The sequence below is a fragment of the Cydia pomonella genome, chromosome 12, assembly GCF_033807575.1.
Source record: "Cydia pomonella isolate Wapato2018A chromosome 12, ilCydPomo1, whole genome shotgun sequence".
NCBI lineage: Eukaryota > Metazoa > Arthropoda > Insecta > Lepidoptera > Tortricidae > Cydia > Cydia pomonella.
In genome coordinates, this window is record NC_084714.1 from 5,816,049 (window position 1) to 5,842,609 (window position 26,561).

Genomic DNA, 26,561 nt, shown 5'->3' on the forward strand with positions numbered 1-26,561 from the left:
CTAAGTAATTGGTGCGAGTTTGGGCTTGTGTTTCATAATCACTCAGTAAGTTGACAAACACATACACTAGGTGGGTCACATTTTTTTTCGTTGTCTTGTTTTTCGTGCTCCAAAAAATGTGCTTTTTAATTTTTCTCACAGCAAAAAAGACATGTAACGGCACTCGTTTTTTATTTATTTGATAAAATACAGAAATACAAACGTGACAGAGTGGTCCAGAACAAGACAACGAAAAAATTCTTGACCCATGTGGTCCCTACATAGCCATGACTACATGCAGAAATACATCTCCTGTATGAAATCCTCCATTCCAGCCAATAGAACTAAGTTCCTCTTACCTCACCTGGTCTTATCAACGAGTAAATAAATTATCCTAAACATGGGTAATGTTAAATTAAAGGCGATTGTACAAAAACTTAAGTGTTACCTGATACGCCTACTCCATTATATGTTGTTTCCTATGTTTACGTAATTATTTTTAAAATGTTGCCGAAGGTTGCAGCTTATCATAAATCATATTAATGACTTCAATTACGCCACATCGGCCATATTGATTTCTGAAGATATAACGAAGTAGGTACTTCGTTATTAGTTTTATGACTTTATGAGACACATATTTAATTATAGTGAGTGACTCATAGATCATTCTGTATCGATAACTTTTGGCATTCACGGTTGCTTATCTACATTCATATAAAATACAAATACTCCTTATTGCACACCTCAATACAAAACAATACAGAGGGAAAACAGCATCAGAAAAAGAGGTAAATAACAGGCGGTCTTCGCTAAAGAGCGATATCTTCCAGACAACCTTAGCCCTCATCACTAACCCTCTATGATGCGTTCAAAAACCGCAAATTACGGCCAGCATATCATTGACCCTCTATGCGTTCAAAAATCGCAAATTACGACCAGCATATCTACAGATACTTTTGGAAGTCCTAGTTAGTTTCTTTTTGTTTTTTTTTTTATACTACGCGGTGGCCCGCCTGATGGTAAGCAGTCTCTGTAGACTATATACGCCTGCAATTCCAGAGGAGTTACATGCGCGTTGCTGCAGTTTTCTGTAAAGTGGAGGTACTTCCCCAGTTGGGCTCTGCTTTAGATCTGGAATGACATCCGCTGTGCTGTGCCCTGCCACACGAAGCGAGATGACATTCACAGTGCCCATGCCTCTCTTGAAATATGTTTATCTACATACATATCAAAAACCCTCTACGATGCGTTCAAAAATCGCAAATTCCGGCCATATATAAAGCTAAATTGTTTTGTTCCTACAAATTTCTTACTTGTGCGTAATAATGTCGATATCGATTTAATAATGAAATTTGAATTTCGCTGATCTTTGAAAAATAAAGGAATTTGATTTGATACAATTTCTAGTATCACTCGAGATTACGTTCTATTAATTGTGTGTCGTAATATGTGATTCCTGCGGCGGCAGCATGGTTCAATTTTTATTGCCTGTCTCTTTCACACTTACATACTTGTTAGAAGGTTACAGGCATGGTGACAGGCGATAAAATGAAACCGTGCTACAGCCGATAAACATATCATAGAGAGCTTAGGTATAATATATGTGTGTTTATAAAAAACAGTGCATGTAACTGTACATAGTTAACCATTAAAACACTCGTGTGATTTTTTCATGAAACTAGCTTTCAGCTAATTTAGTACCCACACTCGTATTGTAATAGCTTTCATTATGTAGCAGTCACATAAATTACTTTTAATGGTTACACCCAGAGGGCAACTAGCTCTGGCTCTTTCGCGCTTATGGAATCTTCATACATACGTGATGGTTTCCCTTTTGCACACTTCAATTAGGTATCTTTAAGCGTAAGAGTCATTTTCGGCACAAACTTTGCAGTGTCAGCGTGGAATAAACGTCAAGTTTATGGAGGGTAGAGTTAAGGAGAACACTCTTTGGTATGAAAAAGTCTCCCGTCAAAAATCCTAGGTGGCGCCACAATACCTAGAATATTTGTAAATTTTGAAATCATTGACAGCGCACTTCGCTCCGTCAATAACGGCTAAGTTCATAGCTACTCTAGGGACACTCTGGAGAGTTTTGGAAAACAACTTATAGCTGACAGCTGGACACATTTGCAACTGTTCTCACATGAGAGAGTTTCCTCCTTACCTCTACTAACTATAGATAGTTAACGTCTTCAAATTCGTCAAATACTTATGAAAATGTGACATTTATTGTGTGACTCCGGATATAATGTATGTGCTGCGTAAGCATAGATTTCCTCTTTATTACCTACGTTATTAGTTGACTATTACTCTACATCCACTTCAATTAATAGCTTGTTTTAAGCTACGTATTCACTTTAAGCATTTTGTTTAGAAAAACTTTTTCAGAAACAGAAACCACGTGTTTCCGAAACACAGAAACACTTCCGATAAACACTATTGTTTATCGCCAAGTTAATTGTATCTCAGACCGTCCACACTATGAGCTGAAACATTGTTTCTGTAAACTTCTTCATAGTGTCTCAGAAACAGTGAATACGTGGCTTTACAACTACATAGTCGTTGAGATCATTTAATATATTTCTTCCTAGTAATGGCTGACTTAATCGCTTCCATGAATGGTCGCTTCATATCCTACGCATGTGTGGAGGCAGCCTAATGAATGAGGGATTCGTTAGGGAATATTCTCAGAAATACGTATAAAACAAGCATGAAAAGGTGAGTAATAAAATGTTTTTAATTCATGTAATTATTTTTTTCATTTTGGACCATAAAATGTAACTTAAAACCATTTTAACGGATTATTCATTTTTATCAATTAAACGTACTAGAGTCCGTCTTACAGGTCAATTTAAACGTGAGATCAAGCTGTCAATCAATTAGAATGATATTGGAATCATATCAGTTACCTGTCATTCCAGCGTGCGTCTCGTTCGCACAAATACTTGTGTGCCAAGTCTGAGCGAAATGAACGCGCGAATGAAGCTGTGAAGCTTACTGGGGGCAAGATGCAAATCGTTAGCTCTACGACAGAGAAACGCGTTCTGTCTCTGTCACTCTTACATATTAGTTCTCGTAGCGCAAACAATTGGTATCCTGGCTAATAGGCACCCTGATATGATGTCAATATCATTTATATATCAGTTTATTGTTAGTATATAGTTAGCTGCAGAGAGAGCTGACCCCCCTGCATAGATTGTTTGTAGGTATGCAGAGGGGGTCACCTCTCTCTGCATCTGACTGTAAGCTAATTTTCACCGATTTCAATAGAACAATGTGAGAAAGTGTCAAATGACACTGCAATCATTATCAATAACGTTTATAATGAAATCATTATAAACGTCATATTTCAATAGTTTGAAATGAGTGATGACAATTGCCACACTTTATTATTCCAAATACCATACCGAGTTATTTATTTGGTATACAATTTTCATTCCTATTTTCAACAGATCTCATGCGGTTCATTCATTAACTATTTATATTTATTTGAAACCACATTTTATTTCCCAGCAATACTTAGCATCGTGTAATGTTTTATGCATGTCCTAACATGTACACCTACAATTTGAACTAATTAATAATAATGTTGACGTTTTTAATTAAAAGCAAACAACCAGTCCAAGGAACGCACCTTTCCTTTTCAATTAACTAACATTATACGGTTTAAATGATTTTTTATCTCCATTGCTGATTGCAACGATAACTTATATATCTACATTACTATATTTTAGTCTTAAATGGCTTGTAAATTAAGGTTAAATTCGAATGAGTATATTTTAAGATGCATTTCGATTTAAGATCAGAATAAAATATTCTATTGCCCGAAGCTTGCTTTTAGTTAGTTATTCGAAAGATGGCGTTAGTTATGATGGTGTTGGTGTAAATAGGGAGATCGAGTGAATTATAAGTTTAAGAGGGAAGTATAGGTACAGTCACGTCTGAAAATATCGATACGAGAAAAGTGTCAAAAATATGTATACACTACCTTAATATATGGGCAATAAAGTCGTGTATGCATATTTTTGGCACTTTTTTCTTATCGATATTTTCAGACGTGACCGTACCACATACTCGTCCATACCAAAAGAGAAATATGTTTTTCCACTTCAAAATATTTTCCATTCTCCATGTTTTTTTAGTATGTTATTTACACAATAAAAATAGGTTTTCCTTTTTTTTTGTAATATTTTTTGTTAAGTGGAACCTATAAACCTAGAATTAACATAAAAAAAACGTACGACATCAAAATCAAAGTGAATCAGTGCGAATCAAAGTTTAGTTTAGGGAACCGTTTTCTCCCGAAATGGAATTTCATAGAAAAAGTACCGTTGTTTCGTTAGAATCGCAAAGCTATTCTTCCATCTTAAGTCACACGAATCTAGCCGCCACCATACAATCGAGTCGTCATTTTAAAACGACATTCTAAAATAACACGAACATACAAGTATAACATTATAAATTAAATTAAAAGTATCGAATTTTTGTCGCTCATCATAAGGACGAGATTTGCTTGTATCTTTATATGAATAACCTGTCAAAGCGTCCTTACGATAAGCGACAAAGTGGGAATTTTTGCTTGGAAACTACGCCACTAAGAGCTACATGTATGTATACTTATGTATTCAAAATTCGTAACCACAGCATTTGTTTAAGAATGCGTCCCGTGCATCTTACCCACTGACCCGAGCAATAGCTCTATCCAAAATAACCTGTTTCTATTATCTGACACACTACCGGCTTGAACGGACGATATTTTTAACTGAATTTTTAATGATATTGTACTCCATGAATAACAAGATTTCCGAGACACATAGGCAGGTATACTAAATATATCAAAGCCTGACCAGTGCCGGATTAACCATTAAGCAAAATAAGCACTTGCTTAGGGCACCACGTCTAGGGGGGGCACCAAAATCGTAGGAAAAAAATATGCGCAGGCTGCATCAGCATCGCAGTCGTAGTGTAGTACTTATGTACACGACACTTTTTGATATAAAGTATATTATATATTTGTTTCGGATCGCAGTGTCACAAGTTAAGCTGGTTTGAGAGCGTTTAGTCGCCTACCTTAGACGCACCAATAGAGATCAGACAGCTATTCTGTTAGAATTCTGTATTAGTTCATAATGAATCTTATTCCGTGCTCAATAGAGTAGTAATTCAATAAACGCTACCTATGCGGCCTGACCATTTTTTCATACTGGCACGCGCCTTTGCGGTTTTTAAACAATAGATAAGACGATAATCCGTAGAAGCTCACGGAGAAAAATAGAAACTATACACGTGCAAGTACCCATCTGATAATAACGAAGGGTCGTAAGAGAGTGAGAATACGTAAGCACATCTCCAACCTTACGCGGAGGCCATCAAAGCTCATGGCCAAAAATCTTACCGTCGGGCTTGTGCCAAACGATTTTCTCGACGTAGTTTACCGATTTTGTAGCGTATATTGCTCTCTTGCACACCAAATGTGTCAGATGGCCAGGCCGAGTTGCTGCAGAGCCTGGATCCTGCAACCTAATTGTCAAACTGTTATAAAGGGCCCCACGAAGGCCAAAACACAATAGCATCTTATCAAGTTGCGCTTTCGAGTTAAGCCAAAGGCCGAGCAGTAGGAGGACCGTGATTACATAGGTTCGATTTCAAGCCACTCTTTTGCAGTTCGGCGTTGCGGTCTTATGCGGCGCCAGACCTACTTTATGCAAACTGTCTCACTTTCGCTTGGCCATGGATCCAAATCCATGCTGTCCTCTCTCGCAGCTGGGCTGCCTTGCTCACACCTCGCCATTGGTTGTATTATATGATAACGCGCCGCGATCGGACGCTCCGGACGTCCAGCTATTCATACCTCGCCATTGGTCAAATTCAAGCCTTGCTTTCTTCCAGCTCGACCTTTGGCCTCATCCGTAAGCGCCGACCGAACGCTCCGCGCGTTCAGCCTTAGACTTTGCCTTTAAAAACACAGATTTTCACGATTTAGCCCATTCAAATTAGATCAAAAAATAGCGTTTTGAGGAATTAATTCCCAGCAAGCTGGAAATTGTTTTAATACATTTATTTGGTCCTAAATGCGTGTAATCCGAGTTTGCTCGATCTCAGGAGGTGTCACATTTTAGGATCCTTAGGAGATTGTTTTTTCCTTTGGATTGCCAAACCACTCGATGTAGAAGGAACCCACTATCAATTACAATAGCACTTGGTGGATCAGACACTGGTAAGAAAGCGTTTTCGGATTATTAACATGATTTTACCAAAAATAAAAAATGTCGACCTTTTTTTACAATTTACTACGAATACATATTAAGGTACCTTAAATCAATCAATCAATCAATATATTTTATTGCAAGAACATAGTTAAATTACATTTCGAATCCTCAGATATCAATTTTAATAATACTCGTAATTAGAACAAATTTTCCGTCCGCCGTACCGTTTTCGATTTACAAGCAAAAAACAGAAAAAGAGGAAATATTTATGCACACCTCCTGGAATGGAGCAAACTCGGATTATACGTATTTTTAAGTCCAAATTCGAAAAAATCTAATTGTATTGGCCTAATTGTGACACATTATTATTTAAGAAAACAGGACTTAATCGCGTTTGACTAAGTTCTAAAATTACCTCCAACGTCAAGATAATGATGTCGACTTTACCCAGTCTTCTCCGAGACCATGGGGACAACGCCGTCCTTGAAACGTTTGGTCAGAGGTAATTTTAAAACTTACCCTATTAAGTCCCGTTTTCGTAAACAATAATTTGCTATTTAAGACATTTGTGGCCATTGGTACTTGTTCTGACAAGAACCAATGGTCAATGGCTAAGCCCCTACTGAAGCTCGGCCTTTGCCTGTGCGGAGTAGGTACGACCTATGTCTTACGTCTTCGCTTACACTTAGACAATGGTTGGCATGGCCTCCGCCCTTATGCGAAGCACGGTCTTCGAATTTGCTTACACTTTACGTTACCTACTGTTGGAACATTACTGCTGCGGTACTGTCAATTTCCGTGATAAATAGATGTGACAGATTGAAAATTCTATTCTCAGCAGTAATGCGCCAATAAACGTCACGCAATTTACCAAGAAAATTCAATGTAATCTTGATGAGGGGGCACCATGGCCTAGAAATGCTTAGGGCACCAAAATGTCTTAATCCGGCACTGAGCCTGACTAGTAACTAGTAATATTATGATCACGCGCCATATTGCGGAATTTTGCAACTATTATAGGTTACGCTAGCGACTTGCATAAGCTCGATCGCAGTCCATTTCGCTCGCATTGATATGGGTGCGATAGAGAGGCAAATCGAGTTCACACAATGGCTAACGCAAAAGTCAAATGCCAAATCGTGGTAGGCATGCAGTTGGGTAAATCCACTTTTTTGTGTTGATATCCTGTCCCGTTGTCCAAGAGACAATACTGAGACAGTTTGTCCGAAGAAATGTTGTATAACGATTTACTAACATGCTCGATGTATGGCCTGTTATAGAAGAGCGTTTCTTTAAAAACTGCCACTTTCTTGATTTTTTTTGTTATAATATTGTGTTTTTAGGGTTCTGTAGCCAAATGGCATAAAACGGAACCCTTATAGTTTCGCCATGTCCGTCTGTCTGTCTGTCTGTCTGTCTGTCTGTCTGTCTGTCTGTCTGTCCGAGGCTTTGCTCCGTGGTCGTTAGTGCTAGAAAGCTGAAATTTGGCATGGATATATAAATCAATAAAGCCGACAAATTCGTACAATAAAATCTAAAAATTTAATTTTTTTTAGGGTACCTCCCCTACACGTAAAGTGGGGGTGAAATTTTTTTTTCGCTTCAAGCCCAGAGTGTGGGGTATTGTTGGAAAGGTCTTTCAAAACTAATAGGGGTTTTCAAGAAACATTTTTTGATAAAGTGAATATATTCGGAGATAATCGCTCCGAAAGAAATAAAAAATGTGTCCCCCCCCTCTAACTTTTGAACCATAGGTCCAAAAAATATGAAAAAAATCGTGAAATTAGCTGTTTTTGAGTTATCGCAAAAAGTTTTCCCTTCATAGTAAAAAGACTTATTTTAATTAGGTACTGATTATGCAAATTTGCCTATTTGTTTAACTCAGGTGAAAGGTACCGTTTCATCCCTTGGTTAACAATTTACTATACTTTAAGCTCCAGTTTGGCTTATTGTGACGGAAGAGTAACTACGGAACCCTACACTGACCGTGCCCCGACATGCTCTTAGCCGGTTTTTTCTATTTATAATCACGAGTTCTTTCGATCCTAATGGGCTTAAAAAATGTCCCAGTGTCCCATGTCACCACTTCCCCATTTACTTTGTATGTATAACAAACAGGAAAGTTTGAAAAATGTATGGAATTTTTGGGAAAAAAAAATTTTCCTATAAGGACGAAAAGGCGTGATCCTGACTAGAAACAACACAAAAGTGGCAAAAAAGGTCACATAAAAAAAGTTGCAAAAAATAAACGCTCAGAAATGGCATAAAACTACCACAAAAATGCACGTTTGATACATTAAAATACCATAAAATCAGGTTGTTAACAGTGGTTGTCCAAGGGACAAAAAACCGTAACCATTGCAATGAGTGACACTAAAAAGTTGATCCACCCAGTCGCTCTAACCAAACGGCCCTGTGTCAGAAGGTCAGCACAATGTAAAAAAAAGTAAAAAAGCTATCTCACACCGAAATCTGCCGCCCTCTCATTTAAATCACGCGGGAATGTTCGTCTATACCATAATTTAGTGATAAAAAAACGACGCTACACGAAAATAGTGAACTCGTGTGGCGACGAAAAAACGCAGTGGCGCGGAACCTTTCCGTTTCGGGAATATTAATAACTTGAGTTTGTGAATGTTTATAGTTCTCGCGTCATATGATGGTCTCTATGACAGTCCCTTCAAGTTCCTTTTGGTTAATTTAAAAATAATTAAAGAAATATGTTTTTACAGTATTTTTATTACCTAAATGTTACATTTCTAAATAAAGTAATGTGTGAATCTTAAAAAAAATGTGTACAGACATTATACGTGACAGCTACTTCATATATAGATGAACTGTCAAGGACCATCCTTCGACGAGAGAGGTATACCTATCTAGTTTACGTTAAAAGGTAATCTTTAAAGATACTACATAACATATACGGCAATAAGAGTGTTGGAATAAATAAATATATATTCAAACAACAACGAAACAAACCATGTGCTCTCAATTATTATAATAAAATATACCCAAGCAATCCTAAAACGATTACATAAGTCCTTTGATAAATAGATTTATCATACGAGATTCGATTTCATTCTCTGTTTAGACATAAATGTATCTAGATATATTTACATAAATGTACATAGCATAAACCTCAAAATATGATACATTCAAAGAAAATGCAAGTCGAATATACAAGTTATTAAACATTTACAGTAGGTACAGACAAATATTTTTTGACCGTACAAGTTATTTCGGTTGTGTCGATCTCGCGAGTAAAATGTATTCAATATTTATTCAAGACATAAGTATTTATAATAAGGCGAACGCAGCATTTCTAATATCCTACTACCTGTGGAAGTTGTCAACCCCTGAATGTAGAAAGGGGTAGGCATTTCTACCTGCGCAATTTATGCTCGCACCTGAGCACCCCTGGCTCTGACAGATATTTTGTTTAAACTACGCGCTTCAATTATTAAAAAGTTTTCACTACACCGTCCATTGCATGCAGCATGGAACGTGAACCTTTTTTATTTATTTTTAATACCTTTAACGTTATTTTTCACTTTGTGTTCATTAATAAAAGCCTGCGTGTGAGGGCTTGTTTACATTTATTTCGTTGAAAAAAAAAACAGGGTAAAAATTAATAAAATTGCACTGAATAAAATATACTCAATAATTAAAAGTTTACGGTTTGGTAGGCTGGACATAAATAAATATGAAAGACTACAGCACATGGATTTTAGCCACATAGATGGCAGAGTTCACAAACATTTTTATTAGTCAACATTCTAAAAATAATATGTACACCACCTTACTGTCAGTATCTAGAGGCCTTCATATCAACAATTAATTCAATATCTTTATTTTTAACTGTTAATGTGCTTTTAAAAGGGAAGTAGACCATGTACTCGTTCATAAAAATAAACCAGCCAAGAGCATGTCGGGCCATGCTCAGAGTAGGGTTCCGTAGTTATTCTTCCGTCACAATATGCTAAACTGGAGCTTAAAGTATAGTAGATTGTTAACCAAGGGATGAACTGTGGATACGTTTTTTTACTATGAAGGGGAAACTTTTTGCGATAAGTCAAAAACAGCTAAACTGATCATGTCCGCTATTAGTTTTGAAAGACCTTTCCAACGATATCCCACACTGTAGGGTTGAAGTAAAAAAAAAATCACCCCTACTTTACGTGTAGGGGAGGTACCCTAAAAAATTAAATTCTTAGATTTTATTGTACGACTTCGTCGGCTTTATTGATTTATATATCCATGCCAAATTTCAGCACGAGCCAAATTTCACAAACAGACGGACATGGTGAAACTATAAGGGTTCCTAGTTGACTACGGAACCCTAAACAATGTTTCTCCACTTCTAAATATTTTCCATTCTACATAATTTTTAGTATGTTATGAAACAATGAAAAACTAGGTTTATAGGTTTTCCTTTTTTTTTTCAAAAGTTGCTATACATTTTTTTAAAGAATAAACTATAAGCAGAATATATTATGCTGAAGCGTTCGAGATCAAGATCAAAGTGAATTGTTAAGATTTAGTTAGTGGAAACCGATTCTTCTCGAAATGGAATTTCATAGAAAATATACCGTTATTTCGATATGATCGCAAAGCTATTCTTCCCTCTTAATATCACCAAGTCATCCCAGCATCTTCATCACAACTGCGTACTTACCTCGAGTGTCATTGACATCATTATACATCATTATAATCCATCTTTGAGCCATGTGCCATCTTTGAGCCATCGCTCAAAAACACGTTGCCAAAGATTTTTTAAGATTTTTTTTACGTTTTCAAAAATATATATATAAATTATTTACTTAACTAAAACAAAAGGTATTATCTTGATAATATTTCGGTTTAACTATGCTATCCCAAACGCAAACATTTGCTGAAATTATCAACAATATACCTCAGTAAGAAAATATCTAAGTATGTATATTTGGGCACACAGTACAACCATCAACCATCAGGCTCGATCATGTTATTATTAAACTTCAATTTTGTATTGGTAATACTCTAAATAAACATAAAATATGGATACTTTGCAAAAATTGTACCCTATAAACTTGAGGGTCATTCAGCACAAAAAAAATTATAGTTCTGATATTGATTTGATACGATCGCTCGTGCTTACGCCACCGCCATGAAATTAAGAGGGAAGTATATAAGTATACGTGATTCATACAAAAACAGAAAACGTTTTTTCCACTTCTAAATATTTTCCAATCTCCAGGATTTTTTTGTATGTTATTGGCACAATGGAAAACTAGGTTTATACATTTTGCTTTTTATCAAAATTTGCAAAAAAAAAAAGCGAAAGCTATAAACCTAGAATATATTATGCTGAAGCGATCGACATCAAAATCAAAGTGATTTGTTAAGTTTTAGTTAGCGGAAACCGTTTTCTCCCGAAAGGAATTTCATAGAAAAAGTACCGTTATATCGTTAAGATTGCAAAACTACTGTTCCATCTTAACCGACCGATACGACCTTCAAACCTTCAAGAAAAGAGCTGGGAGTAGGCCGGCAACGCACTTACAACCCCTCTGGTGTTGCAGGTGTCCATGGGCGGCGGTAATCGCTTACCATCAGGTGATCAGTCTGCTCGTTTGCCTCCTCTAACATAAAAAAAAACTTGCTTGATGTTGTTAGTGAGCGAAAAGAATTGCAAGTCAGCGTATCAACAATATCAAAAGTTATACAATCGTAATACCTCGTGGCATTACACAACCAATTCACAAACACGGCTATATATTATACGAAACTGTCATAACATCAACATTGTTAATACAAATAAGGCTACGCTGCCGCCCACTGACGCTTTTGAAAGAAAAACGGCATATATATATGTAAGACCTGTCTGGTTGACGTAACTGGTGACCGAAGAGCTGGCGGCTTCCTCGCACAACGTATCAGTATTGCGATACAACGAGGAAATACCGCCAGCATCCTTGGTACAATGCCTCAAGGGCCTATTTTAGATATAAGCTAGTTATAGTAATCATCTGTATATATCCATTATGTATATTGTTATTGTAAATAAAAAAAATTAGATCTGTATGTTTGTCTTACTATGTTCCTATGTACGGTACAAATATGTATACTAAGCATTGTTATTTCCATTATTATAGTTGATCGCCTCAAGTAATTGCAGAAACATTTACTTAAACCACAAGCGTTTGGTAGGTCTGTATTACCTATTTTAAAAAATTAAAGGAGGAGACACAAATATGGTTGTGTATTTCAGAAAGTATTAAATAAATAAATAAAATAAATATTATAGAACATTATTACACAAATTGACTAAGTCCCACAGTAAGCTCAATAAGGCTTGTGTTGATTACATAGAAAATCTGGCAGCGCGTCCGTTTTCTCTATCTAGGCAACCTCAAAAAAGTTGAATATCTTCCCCATGGCCATGGTTGACTGGTAGAGAATGCCTTCTTGTACTTTCATGTATTGTGGAATAATGTTTAAATAAATAAATAAATATGATCCTACCTACATTATGAAACAAATGTGCTATATTGGTCATTTGTACACACTAGGCGTAATAAGAAAGCCGATGTGTGTAATGACCAATGCACACGTGTTTCGTACGACGTTTTTCAACATACTTGCGAGGAAAAATCAAATTTTAATTGTCAATACAGTAAAAGTACAGTTAAAAAAAAATACAATCGAAATAAGTATCATAACATTATCACACAACTTCGGTAATTATAAAAAAAACCGGACAGGTGCGAGTCGGACTCGCCCACCGAGGGTTCCGTATTTTTTAGTATTTGTTGTGCGGCAACAGAAATACATCATCTGTGGAAATTTCAACTATCACTAACTATCACGGTTCATGAGATACAGCCTGGTGACAGCCGGACGGACGGACAGCGGAGTCTTAGTAATAGGTACGGAACCCTAAAAAGCACGCGGGTTTAATATCTACGATTATCAGCCTAGAAGCTGTTCAAGAAGTTCCACGTTACGAGCAAGTGTGTTGAAAATCGAATGAAATGCGAGATATGTTTTACTTAGGATTGATTTCAGTTCTCAAAATTAAGTGTTGCGTACACTTAATTTTTCCAGATTGTACCTACTAGAGTACCAGTAATAACCATATGCTTTTTAGGGTTCCGTAGCCAAATGGCAAAACACGGAACCCTTATAGATTCGTCATGTCCGTCTGTCTGTCCGATTCTGTCACAGCCACTTTTTTCCGAAACTATAAAAGCTATACTGTTCAAACTTGGTAAGTAGATGTATTCTATGAACCGCATTATGATGTTTACACGAAGATAGAAAAAAAACAATAAATTTTGGGGGTTCCCCATACTTAGAACTGAAACTCAAAAAATCTTTTTTCATCAAACCCATACGTGTGGGGTATCTATGGATAGGTCTTTAAAAATGATATTGAGGTTTCTAATATAATTTTTTTCTAAACTGAATAGTTTGCGCGAGAGACACTTCCAAAGTGGTAAAAAGTGTGTCCCCCCCCCCCCCCCCCGTAACTTCTAAAATAACAGAATGAAAAATCTAAAAAAAATATATGATATACATTGCCATGCAAACTTCCACCGAAAATTGGTTCGAACGAGATCTAGTAAGTAGTTTTTTTTTAATACGTCATAAAAATTAAAAAAATTTTTTTTTTTCATCAAACCCATACGTGGGGGTATCTAGGGATAGGTCTTCAAAAATGATATTTAGGTTTCTAATATCATTTTTTTCTAAACTGAATAGTTTGCGCGAGAGACACTTCCAAAGTGAAAAAATGTGTGTCCCCCCCCCTGTAACTTCTAAAATAACAGAATGAAAAATCTAAAAAAATATATGATATACATTACCATGCAAACTTCCAACGAAAATTGGTTTGAACCAGATCTAGTAAGTAGTTTTTTTTAATACGTCATAAATGGTACGGAACCCTTCATGGGCGAGTCCGACTCGCACTTGGCCGCTTTTTTTGTAATGTAGGACGACCGGTCTGGCCTAGTAGGTAGTGGCCCTGCCTATGAAACCGATGGTCCTGGGATCGAAATCCTGGTAAGGGCATTTATTTGTGTGTTGAGCACAGATATTTGTTCCTGAGTCATGGATGTTTTCTAAATCTAAGTATTTGTATTGTATTATATATATCGTTGCCTGAGTACCCACAACACAAGTCTTCTTGGCTTACCGTGGGACTAAGTCCATTTATTAATGTACGCTCATTATATCATTCTAGATAGCTTAAAACACAACGAATATTTGCAATTTTCAATGCATTTTCGCCGAAATCATTACCATTTTAAACTTCCACAATCATTTTCGGGCGAATCGTGTCAAAAGAAGATCAGACCAATAATGATCCCATTTTCGCTTAAAAATATGTACTTAATATCTGCATTGCACGGCTCCGAAAAACTGAATAATGTATATTTTGGGGTATTTTATGAATCATCCCTATGATCTCTGTATAATCTTGACCAAGCCATTCTGACCATTATATCAATATTAATAAATTGTACATCATTCCCGCGTTCATTTCGCTCAGACTTATTTGCGCAATTCATCTTTTTTCCTTTTGTATAATTAATATGCTTTCTGGGATAACTATATAGCTTTTAAAGATTTCATGTAATAAAAAAAAAACACACCACCGATCCTTTCTGGGTGTAAGGTTAAAACCGATAGTTTTTAACATTATTCATTAGTGCTTTATATTTAGGAGCCTCCTGTCTCAAGTATTGATATACTTACTAGGAGGTCCGAACCTCTCAATTTGTAACAGAATGATTGTAACCAATAAACGATTTTTCATTTTTTACTTTTTTTTAGAAAAAGTACCTCGAAATCCAAACTATACTCGAATAGATAGCGAGGTACCTTTGGCATATGTTCGAGTAAATAGCGACACCGTTTGATATGACACCGTATGAAAGAACATGGGTCAAATAGCCTATGTCATTCTAAGAGTTTTAGTCTTGTGTCGAAAGTGGCAGTAAATTAAGTTGACTACAAAATTACTTTGACAATACGCTTCTATACTCAAATTCTCTTTGATAATACCTATGCCTAAATCTTTAGCAGTGCATTTGCCGCTCTGATCCATCTTGAAGACGAGTATTTCACAGATCCCGAGGTCATAGTGCCATTGAATTTCTTGAGATTTTTCGTAAGCAGGCTGGGACTGGCTTATCTAAAGCACTACGGGTACGCTATGCCAATGGTTTCAGAGTATCACTGTTGTTCTATGTGTGCGTCAAGCTGGTCAGACAGATTATTTAAAGTTTTATTTTTGTGTACCTTTACCACCAAGCTCGGGTCTCCATAAAACGACTAGCTAGATTGCTCTGAAACTTTACGTACTTACAAGAGGATAAGGTGTATCTAGGTGTATCTAATTAGTTTATGAAGCATTGATTTTTATTAGTTTATGGTATATGGATACCGTATACTTGTTTTTGCTCTTTTTCGTTTGTTTTATAATGTGGAGCAATGTAAACTAATTTCGGCCCTATATATACCTCATGTCATTGTATATGGAAAGTACAACCCAACACGTAGTTTTAAAATGAGCTTTTAAGCTACTGAATAAAAATATTTTATTTATTTATGGGAAGGTGAAATTCGCCCGGGCTTGCCGGAATGACGAGGACTCTTAAAACCTCCTAAGGTCCATCATTTTCTTTAGTTTTGTAATCGATCGCAACAAAAGTAATGCAACTCTATTCCACTTGAAAATGGGTTATTAACATTGAAGCAATTTAGTACCTACTACGGGGACCGTGGGTCTAACGAGCATAAAGCTTTTACTATTCGCTGATGAGACCTTCGCTTTGGTTTGCAATTATGGCCACAGTATCCTTGTCTCAACTGAGGTGTGTATTCAATCCCCATTTCTTAAGTTTCCGAAAAATGAAGTCAAATGGCAATAGACGAGGACGGGCTAGCTTAAAGCACATTCCTAGTTCGTCCCGAGCACACGACAGGGCAGTAAATATCGTCTATCTAAACGGCGGGACGTGTAACGACTTGCCCACGCGCACTTTTACAAGCTTTTAGTACAACTTTACATGTGTGTAAGTATTCGTGATGTTTTCAAAACCTTGCTTGAGAGAACCACTTCTTGGTTTACTATCAGCCTGATATTTATTAGATGAGTCAATCAGCTTTTTCTGGTTTTTCAATTAACCAAACATAAGTACAGCTGCAGAGAAATGGTTACCCCCTTGCGTAGAAATTTTGTATGCAGTGGGGGTACTTTTTCTTTGCAGCTGACCGTACATTGTTTTATTAGACCGATCATTCCGCTAAAACCTAAATAAATATGCAATGCCATTCCACTCTTTTTCAAACGCTATAATATATATTTTTTATTTTTTAGTTCACCTAGGACAGCTTGGGCCTTTCGACTCAGACCAAGGGCGTGCTGTACGAATCGTACACGATCCTAAACTCATAAGCGGTAGTGAACCTTTAAGTCTAAGGAAAAACTTTGCTTCCTTGTGTGTTTCCTACCGCTTGTACAATGGGCTGTGCTCTGAAGCATTGTTTGACATGATGCCGACAGCTACTTTCTAAATATCACCGCACCGCCCGCCGTCGGTAGGGTGTTCATCCTCACACCCTCGAGCCTAGATGGTCACACACTGTGCGGTATAAGAGGTACTTCCTGCCGCGGACGCTCCAGCTGTGGAATGAGCTACCTGCTATGGTTTTCCCGAGGGTCTACAGTATGAGGTTCTTAAAAAAAGTGTACAGACTTTCAAAGGCTCGGCAACGCAATGTAACACGTCTGGAGTCGCAGGCGTCCATAGGCTATGGTGACTGTTTACCATCAGACGGCCCGTATGATTGTTTGCCACCGTCGTGGTATAAAAAAACTACAAAACGAGTTATTACCCACAGCTTTCTAGTTCCCAGGGTTCGACAGTTTCCACTTTCACGGACAATCCCACAAAAATATAAACCGAATCATATTTGAAGCAATTTATCTTTTAGAAATATACTAGTTTTTAATTTTAATGTAATGGCGAGAGCGTATTAATTAGTACATATTAATATTGTTGTTATAGCGTCTACTCCTAGTGAATAATGTTCTTTACTCTAGTAATTAAAGTTATGTTAAACACACCATAGTATTACGATCCTGTACATCACAATGGAGGAGCGGTGTATCTTGACACAGGTAATTTTATACTAAAAAAAAAGGCACCCACCTGATTTTTGTAAAATAACTTGTGCTACTGAATAAATATTTTTTTATTTTTTTTTATTTTTTTTTTATTTATAAAGAGAGATCTTATGCTCAGCAGTGGGCGATAAAGGGCTGATATGATCATCATCAATATCATCATCATCAGATGATGATATTTTGTAAGGGTTCTTTTTGACTACGAAATCCTAATCGGTAGTTTGTGTAGATATTCGCTGCCTACCTACTGATAACTGTAGTCAGCATCCATAGTAGAGAATGAAAGTTGTTTCTACCACCCTCGAATACTTGTTCTAATAGATATTATATTACTTCAGTTCGCATTCAAAACTATCTGTTAGATGTAACAGAGAGATATCTTAATAACAAAAAATCCGCGAGATACAGAAGTAATATATTAAAACGGGTCACTTACGTATTTTAAATCGAACATTGTTCGACATGTTTCACTCCATAACGCGGAGCTTCAAAAAGAGCACGGGTTTGGCGAACCGATATATCTCTTTTTGATAAGGTATTTAAGAATACTTTTCCTTGCTGTTGATACTGACTGTACAACCTGTTACCTAATACATCAACATACTATCAGATCTATCTGGCCTATACAGAGCTCAAGATTGACATCCACAAAGGCCTGACCACAGACACTGCCGTACATTGAGTTGTCTATCATTGGTTGTCCGCGAATATGGCCATGATCGAGATTCGGTAGCAATACTTTATGTTTCTGTTTAGGGAATGTCAAGTGGTTTAAATGGAAAACGGTTTAAAGACAACCAGCTTCTGCAGGCTACTTCGTCTACATAGAATTAGTAACTTTAGGCATGTGTTACTATGTAGTCAATTCCCATGTATGTAAGCAGACCAAAGAAATTCTACCGGAACAAAACTACAAGCTCACCAAATTACTACTGAAAACACCCAGACACAAACTACGAAAAATAATAAGATGAATTACAGGACCTAACACACTAAACAAACACCTACCTACACAATGTATGCATGGAAGAAAAGGAAACAGCGAAACATATTCTCCTAGACTGGAAACAGGTAGAAGTATACAGGAGCAAATACCTAGGGAGTCTGTACACACTAAAGGAGGCAGTTAGGAACCTGAAGACACTGCTAGGTTTCGTGGAGGAGCTTGGGTGGTTAGAGTAGCGCTACCACGTTTTCACGCAAAATAGTCACAATGGTTGTCGATTTGCCGAAAATGCATAGAATAACTAACTAACTAATAAATTCCCATCCCCCTTTCCATCTCCTCTTTTATACTACGTCGGTGGCAAACAAACATACGGCCCGCCTGATGGTAAACAGTTTCGGTAGCCTATGTTCGCCTGCAACTACAGAGGGATGAGGGAGAGGGATGTTTAGGGTTATGTGTGTAGGGTTGGTCTCCTGACCGCGACTTTTTCTACGTAGATTGATGTTGATGATATATAAACTAGGTATCCTATTTCCCGGGATTCAAACTATCTCCATAGCAATTCCATCTATCCTCGTAAGGCGCAATGTACATTACAATGTACATATTTGTTGCAATCTAATTGGAACCTTCTATGAACCAAATAAAGTAGTATTTCTTTCAAAGAAAAGAAATTCATTAATTTTGTATGGTGGGCCTGAGGAGGCTATATCGTATCGGTTCAGCAGTTTAAGCGTGAAGAAGTAACAGACAGACAGACGGAGTAACTTTCGTATGTATAATATTAAAATATAAGTAGGGATTAATTAGCATGTGGTGTTAAGTATAGAGGCTCAATTCACAGTTTGATAATACCTACCCGCCATATCGATGTCCCTTCATTTTGATATAAGATATAAGAGCTTTTTCAAAAAGATATATGGAATTAGTTTTTCGCTCGTACTTAACTCTTTTTTTTTCTAGCCTGTTTTTGTGTCCAGGTTATACCACCATCTCCGCCTGGGCCTGCCCCGTCCACTTGGTGGCTAAGCTAGCGCACCTCTTCGGATGCAAGCGGTAGACGTGACCGGCCTAGTCCAATTTGAGCCTAGCGGTTTTCTCGCCTACGTCAGTAAGCGTGTTTTGGAACGCAGCTTGGTGGTTCTTATGCGATGAGTTAGTTTAACACCTAGAACTTATATTAACAATTAAACAATCTAAAAAAGTCTAACAAAAGGGCATAGCTTTCACTAATATATGTACGTTAAATTATGTGAAAATATTTCCCATTATGTCGATATACAGGGACAAAAACTTTGTCCATTGGAGAAGTGGTTATCCACAATCTTCTTAATAACAAACAAAATATGGATCCTGTAGTAGGTCCTCGTAACGGATCAAAACATGTTTCACAAACATGTTTTACCTATAGTTAAAATATGGATCGGTATTATTAGCACATAGTACATTCCACAAGATTTCTCAACGTTCAATCCTTTACTTTAGCTATAGTAACTATCGATTCAATTTTGATTTCAATATTAATTTCATTCGGAATCGCAAATACTGAATATTTAATTCTTGGAGACTATTTACAGATAAATTTTATAGCTTATACATCCCGTATTGAGTTTCAAATGCTAATGTAATTGCATCCCTTAAGTATTTCATTTATAATTTTCTACTTAGTTTAATTCAAAAACCTGTATGTACGGAGATATAAATAATAATATCTCTTCTTTCGTGTTTCAGCTTTAGAAATTGGTGTTTATATTAAAATGTATTCTGTACGTTCGACATTATTTTCCAATAATTCGTGACGCTGTTCGGCATCGGAATGCGATAACAATTTTTTTTACGTGTTCGGATAGCTGGCGTTCCTCAGCCCACCAGCGGAGCGGCAGCTGACGTCCACGAGGGTTTTTACACATCACCCTTAACCAGTTTACGAGTCATCGCCCGGGATATTGTTGGTCATGGATATTTGTTAACCGTTGACATTACCAGTTGCCATAGAAGTGAACGTATGCTCGTTGTATCAAAAGCTACCGATAAGTCAAGTCGAATTGGTCTCCTGTTATATTATAGGACACTAACCTAGTCCAATCATTGCCTACTTAACAAGTACAAAATGACAATACAACTGACAGCTCAGCTCTGTACGTATAATATCACGCACGATTTGATCCGTTGTAGCATCAAAACAGACTAAACTTTGTATCAAAATATAATACATACGACTTTTAGTATTTCAAATATAATAATTTTCATATTTCCCCATCCAGATTACCAAGGCACGTAACATCTAAACCGGTTTTAGGTAACAGAGATCTAGTGATTTTGGACGTCGTGACAATCTTACTGGCATTTTAATGATTGGCATTTAGTTTCCATGCCAATTATCGCCTACCGCGAAACGCTTATGCCAATTGATCCTTCCAACATAGTTGAAAATCTCCAACATAATTACATAGCCAATAGGTTTTTGCAACACGACTGTCTTGTCGCGGTTAGGGGTAACCAGTATTTTGACTACGTACATTTTTTTAAACCGCCCTACGCATTATCCCAAAAACAATTATAATATCAAAAATACCTTAAATCAATTTGGAAAAGAGCTGTTAATACTCTTCGAACTGCTGGATCGTTTTTTTTTTTAAATAAATTGTTTTTATTTCACCTCACAAAGGATAATTTTATAAGCTGTTTTTTTTTCATTTTAGTTTTACAATGACCTTCGTGAAGGACTGGAGTCTGAAAGACATCACCCATACAAAATGCAGTGATAAAGTTACAGTAATAAAGTAGTGACAATGGTAATTTATGAGGTACATAAAAAGTTAAAAATAGGTTTCTCAATATGCCAAAAAATCATTTTATAGGTACCAAAAGTACTTTACATTATTTTGGAAAAGAGGGGATTCTCTTCAAACTGCTGGATCGATTATTATTATTGAAATCAGTCAATCCGTTTGAGACCTACGATGCCACATACGAACATTGGCTTCAAACATTTAACACCCCTCATGTTTTGCGTCGGAGGTTAAAGAGTACGAATGGGCTATATTTTTTTTTTAAAGAAGTGTATCAAACATTTGACGACCGGTTTGGCCTAGTGGGTAGTGACCCTGCCTACGAAGCTGATGGTCCCGGGTTCATATCCTGGTAAGAGCATTTGTTCATGTGATGAGCATGGATATTTGTTCCTGAGTCATGGGTGTTTTCTATGTATTTAAGTATTTATAAATATTTATATATTATATATATCGTTGTCTAAGTGGTATCGTTGTCTAACACAAGCCTTATTGAGCTTACTGTGGGACTTAGTCAATTTGTGTAATAATGTCCTATAAATATGTATTTATTTATAATTTATACATCATTAGATGGTAACTACTTGATATTAATAATTGATTTAAGATAATGTTTGTAACTTTTAACTGACGATTCAAAAGTACATGTTGAGGCTAGGTCTCTTTTAAAGAATATTTTGGCTTTGACATCAGGTGCGGAAAAAAAGGGAATATAAAACGGAAGTATAAACCGAAATAAATGCCATAAACGAAGGAAAAAGGGATGAAGGTTCATATAAAATAATTCGACGACTTGTAAAATAATCACATTTACTTTTACTTCTGTGTATAATTACTTTTGTTGTTGCTTTATACCTACGTATCACACACACCACACAAAAATCAGTAGGTATCAATGCCAATAATTAACCGCACGAAAAAACTTGTCCACCAAGCCAACTCTCAAAGTACTGTTAACATAATTTACTGTGTATCTGCAGCGGCCTCTCCGGCATTATCATTCCGCCGGGACTCCCGTTGCGAATAACAAGGTTTATAAATAGTGGCGTGAGTTTTTAGACCCACTGCAGCACTTTTAAATACTTGCTACTTGCTAGTCCCACTTCACAACTTCAGTCAAAGAGTCTGTCCGTCCGTCCGTCTATCCATCCATCCGTCCGTCCGTCCGTCCGTCCGTCCGTCCTACCGTCCTACCGTCCGTCCGTCCGTCCGTCCGTCCGTCCGTCCGTCCGTCTGTCCGTCTGTCTGTCTGTCTGTTTGTCTGTCTGTCTGTCGGTCTGTCTGTCTGTCTGTCTGTCTGTCTGTCTGTCTGTCTGTCTGTCTTTCTGTCTGTCTGTCGGTCTGCCTGTTGTCTGTCTGTCTGTCTGTCTGTCTTTCTGTCTGTATTTACTGTACCTCTCCGGCATTATCATTCTTCTATTACACAACTTCAATCATCGAGATGACCCTTTAGGTGTTTTTAATACTACGGCATGAATTACTGGAATTCTGGAGTCACGAAACACCGAAATATTCGACCAATTTTTACGAAATATCGATACCGATTTCTATACAACACAATAATGAGTATTGTATTCTTGAAAAAGAAGACGGGTGTTGATACAATGTTTAGATTATGTTTATATATTGTATTACATCATGTCCATTAAAAAAAAAAGCTGACCTTTTAATTTGATTGTTTAGGTGTTTTTACCTTAAAAATATAAAAAGTCATCTCCGATATAGGAACTATAATAAGAGACAATAACAGTTTTGAATGATTCACGGTTAGTTTCACTAGACTTAAATCAACCGGGATATGAACCGTGATTACCTTTTATATCGTTTTTGAGATCCCGATATTTCGACGCAGTTACATGCATCTTGTTCACGGGTATGGGTAACAATATAAAAGGTAATAATAATAATAATAATTCAGCCTATATACGTCCCACTGCTGGGCACAGGCCTCCTCTCATGTGCGAGAGGGCTCGGGCTATAGTCCCCACGCTAGCCCAATGCGGATTGGGGACTTCACATACACCTTTGAATTTCTTCGCAGATGTATGCAGGTTTCCTCACGATGTTTTCCTTCACCGAAAAGCTAGTGGTAAATATCAAATGATATTTCGTACATAAGTTCCGAAAAACTCATTGGTACGAGCCAGGATTTGAACCCGCGACCTCCGGATTGAAAGTCGGACGTCATATCCACTCGGCCACCACCGCTTACTATAAAAGGTAATCACGGTTTATATCCCGGTCGATTTAAGTCTAGTATAACAAGAAACAAGTGTAAATCTGACCCGTCAAAGTCACCTTTAGCAAATGCCAAAGAACTAAACATAATATATACAGGTTGATTTCGGGGTCGTGGAGCAAGAGAACAAGACATCACACAGAATTCAAAGATGAGTCTAATGATGTTGCTCATTATTTATTATCACCAATAATTATGATTATTTTTCAGATGACAAGTAGAAAAAAAACATGTTTGCGTACAGTTTGGTCACCCTACTCAATGTGACGTCTTGTCGCTTTCCATACAGCGTATATGTCAAAAGTCATAGGGTGACCATGGTTACTTCGTATAAGATTAATTTTACTTGAAAAATAATAAAAATCAAACTAATTATCTTTCAATTAAATACTACCGTATGATAATGTAAATCATTTATAGATTTAGAAAAAGTATATACGCTATCTGTCATTCGGTCTTCGTTGATCAGAGTAGGTTGCCTTTATAATCTAGATTCCTTTGAGTTATAAAGGAAGTTTTTCACACCTCAGAACTTAAATTACAGAATAATGAATACGAAGAAGTCACCTTGAAATAACTAAATAGATCTCAACTATTTTTCGCAGACATATTGATACTAAACTTTAGACTGGATAAATAGCCTATTGTAAGCGTTCCAAATAAGGTGATTCCTTGCATTTAAAAGGGTCGGCTGGTTCCGTACACAAAGGGTAAAACAGGACCCTATTACTAAGACTCCGCTATCCGTCCGTACGTCCGCCTGTCCGTCTGTCACCAGGCTGTATCTCATGAACCGTGATACTTGAAATTTTCACATAAGATGTATTTCTGTTGCCGCTATAACAACAAATACTAAAAAGCACGGAATTCTCGGTGGGCGAGTCCGACTCGCACTTGTCCGGTTTTTTTAAATATTGCAACGGGGACAAACGATCTTGCAGTGATGGTAAGAGATTGCCTTAGCAAACATTTTTCTTGAGATATTAAGTACCTATAGTCTTAAATCCGCTATCACTAATTACATTAGGAAATAACTAGAAGTGCTAGCTCAGTCACGGATCCATGCAGCCCGGAACGGCGTGAGAACTGTTGTTCCTACCTTGTTGGTACTGTCCACACAGAACTACAAGTGATAAGCGATTAGCATTTAGCCACTCACATGCTTCTGCCAGCCGTCACCCTTATTTGATTATAATAATAGAAGTCATTGAAAAATATCAAGCACGTAGTGGTTAATGTTGCCCATGGATGCGCCGCAAGTGTGCACGCATAGTTGCTACAAATTCAATTCATTAATTATTTTGTAAGATAATAGTGATCTAGTTATTTATTAGTACATACATACATACATATAATCACGCCTATTTCCCGGAGGGGTAGGCAGAGACCACGTATTTCCACTTGCTATGATCCTGACATACCTCTTTTGTTTGCTTCACTTTTATAACATTCCTTCTATGCTCTTGACTTGGCCTTTCATTAGGATTCCCCGATTTTTGTTAGTATTGCATATAATGTGATTAAAAACTATGATAATACTTAAAAGTTACATTAAACTTAACATATTTTACTAATATTAAGATTGCTATTGCTGCGAATGCGAAGCCATAGTACTAAGAGTGGGGAAGTAGGTTATATTCATACAAACGCACCGCGCGCTGCTTATGTGTGCGCTATAGTTTCTTTACGTCGCCGCACGCACACTCAAACAAAAGCCCCGACTGGCACACTGAGAAACGGGTCGAGATTTTGTTTGAGTGTGCGTGCGGTGACGCATAGATACTATGGCGCACACGTACAAGCCGCGCGCGGTGCGTTATATGAAGATAACCTACTTCCCCATTCTTTGTACTATGGCGAAGCCATCGGTTTGTGTCTCCGCAAATATGGCTGAAGCGCTGCAGAACCTAGGAAGCCAAACCAACACTCTGAAGGCATTGTTGCACAGTCAGCATCAATAGCAGTGGATGAAACAACGTTTCAAAAGTCCTGGAATAATTTTCCAAATAACGTATGCGGAGTGAAATCTGCACAAAGTTTGGAACATGTAAGAAGTAAAAAATTAAATAAATTGAAATTATATCTAACTGCTAATTTAAAGTCTATATATATTATATGTCAATTAATCCGGCAAGTCCCATGAGCATTTCACTCTTTCTCTTGAAATTATGGTCAATTTAGAAGGTCACTGTCGCGAAACTGTATGTAGTTTTTCCAGTACTATTTCCCTACAGCCGAAATCGAAGATAGTGGAACATTTTGTGGAAACGGGTTAGAGCTGATGGTCTGTTTTTAATATTTGTGCGTCCTTTTCCTTTACAAAAACTACCGCTAGAAAGTCTGGTTCAGGAAAACATTCCAGCATTAGCTAGTTTTCTGGGAGACATCGATTAAAAAAAGGAAGACCCGATGAGTCACAAAATCTTACAAAGAATTCACGAGAACATTCAAATGTTGCAGTAAAACTGTTTAAAAATATCTTAATGATATGGGCATCGACAAACATTTAAGAAAAGTAAAGCCCACCGTCTCCGAAAACAAAAAAAAAATCCTCTGGAAATGCGGTAACGTCATTTGGTCAAAAATGTAAAAAAACAGCTGTTTTTGCATTATGGGATTTATGGGGGACTAATCATATGTCACTTAAAATAGAAACTCATGGCAAGGCAACTATTATTTTGAGAATACCAATGCTCCAACGGGCGAGAATGTGAAGTATGTCGAGCACACAAAGTTTCCCAAAAGAAGTTTTCCTAAAGAAGATAAAATTGTAACAAAAAAAAATGACAACATTTGTGTTTTCGGCACAGATGGTTTTAAAGTACCATAACTGCCGTTAAAAATCTCGCATTGGAGTAAACTTTATCTTACATTAAACATTGTTAACTACGTCACAAAAAACATGAATATTTATAAAAAATAACCATGTTGTTTTTATTTAATACGACATTGAATTTTGTGCAGATTTCACTCCGCGTACGTTAGTGCGTGGTCTAAAATATCTGTCACAGTTTTGATGTTCTATATAGGTATAGGGACTTGTACATTTTTATCTACCTATTAGAGATTGGTAGATAATTATATTTGACCTACGCGTCAATTTGACGCGTAGTCCAATCAGTTACTTTTGATGCCGACTGTATACCACTGTAAAATGTTTGTATATAGCAATATAGCTGTCCTAAAGCAAGCCTTGAACGTGTTCCGCTAA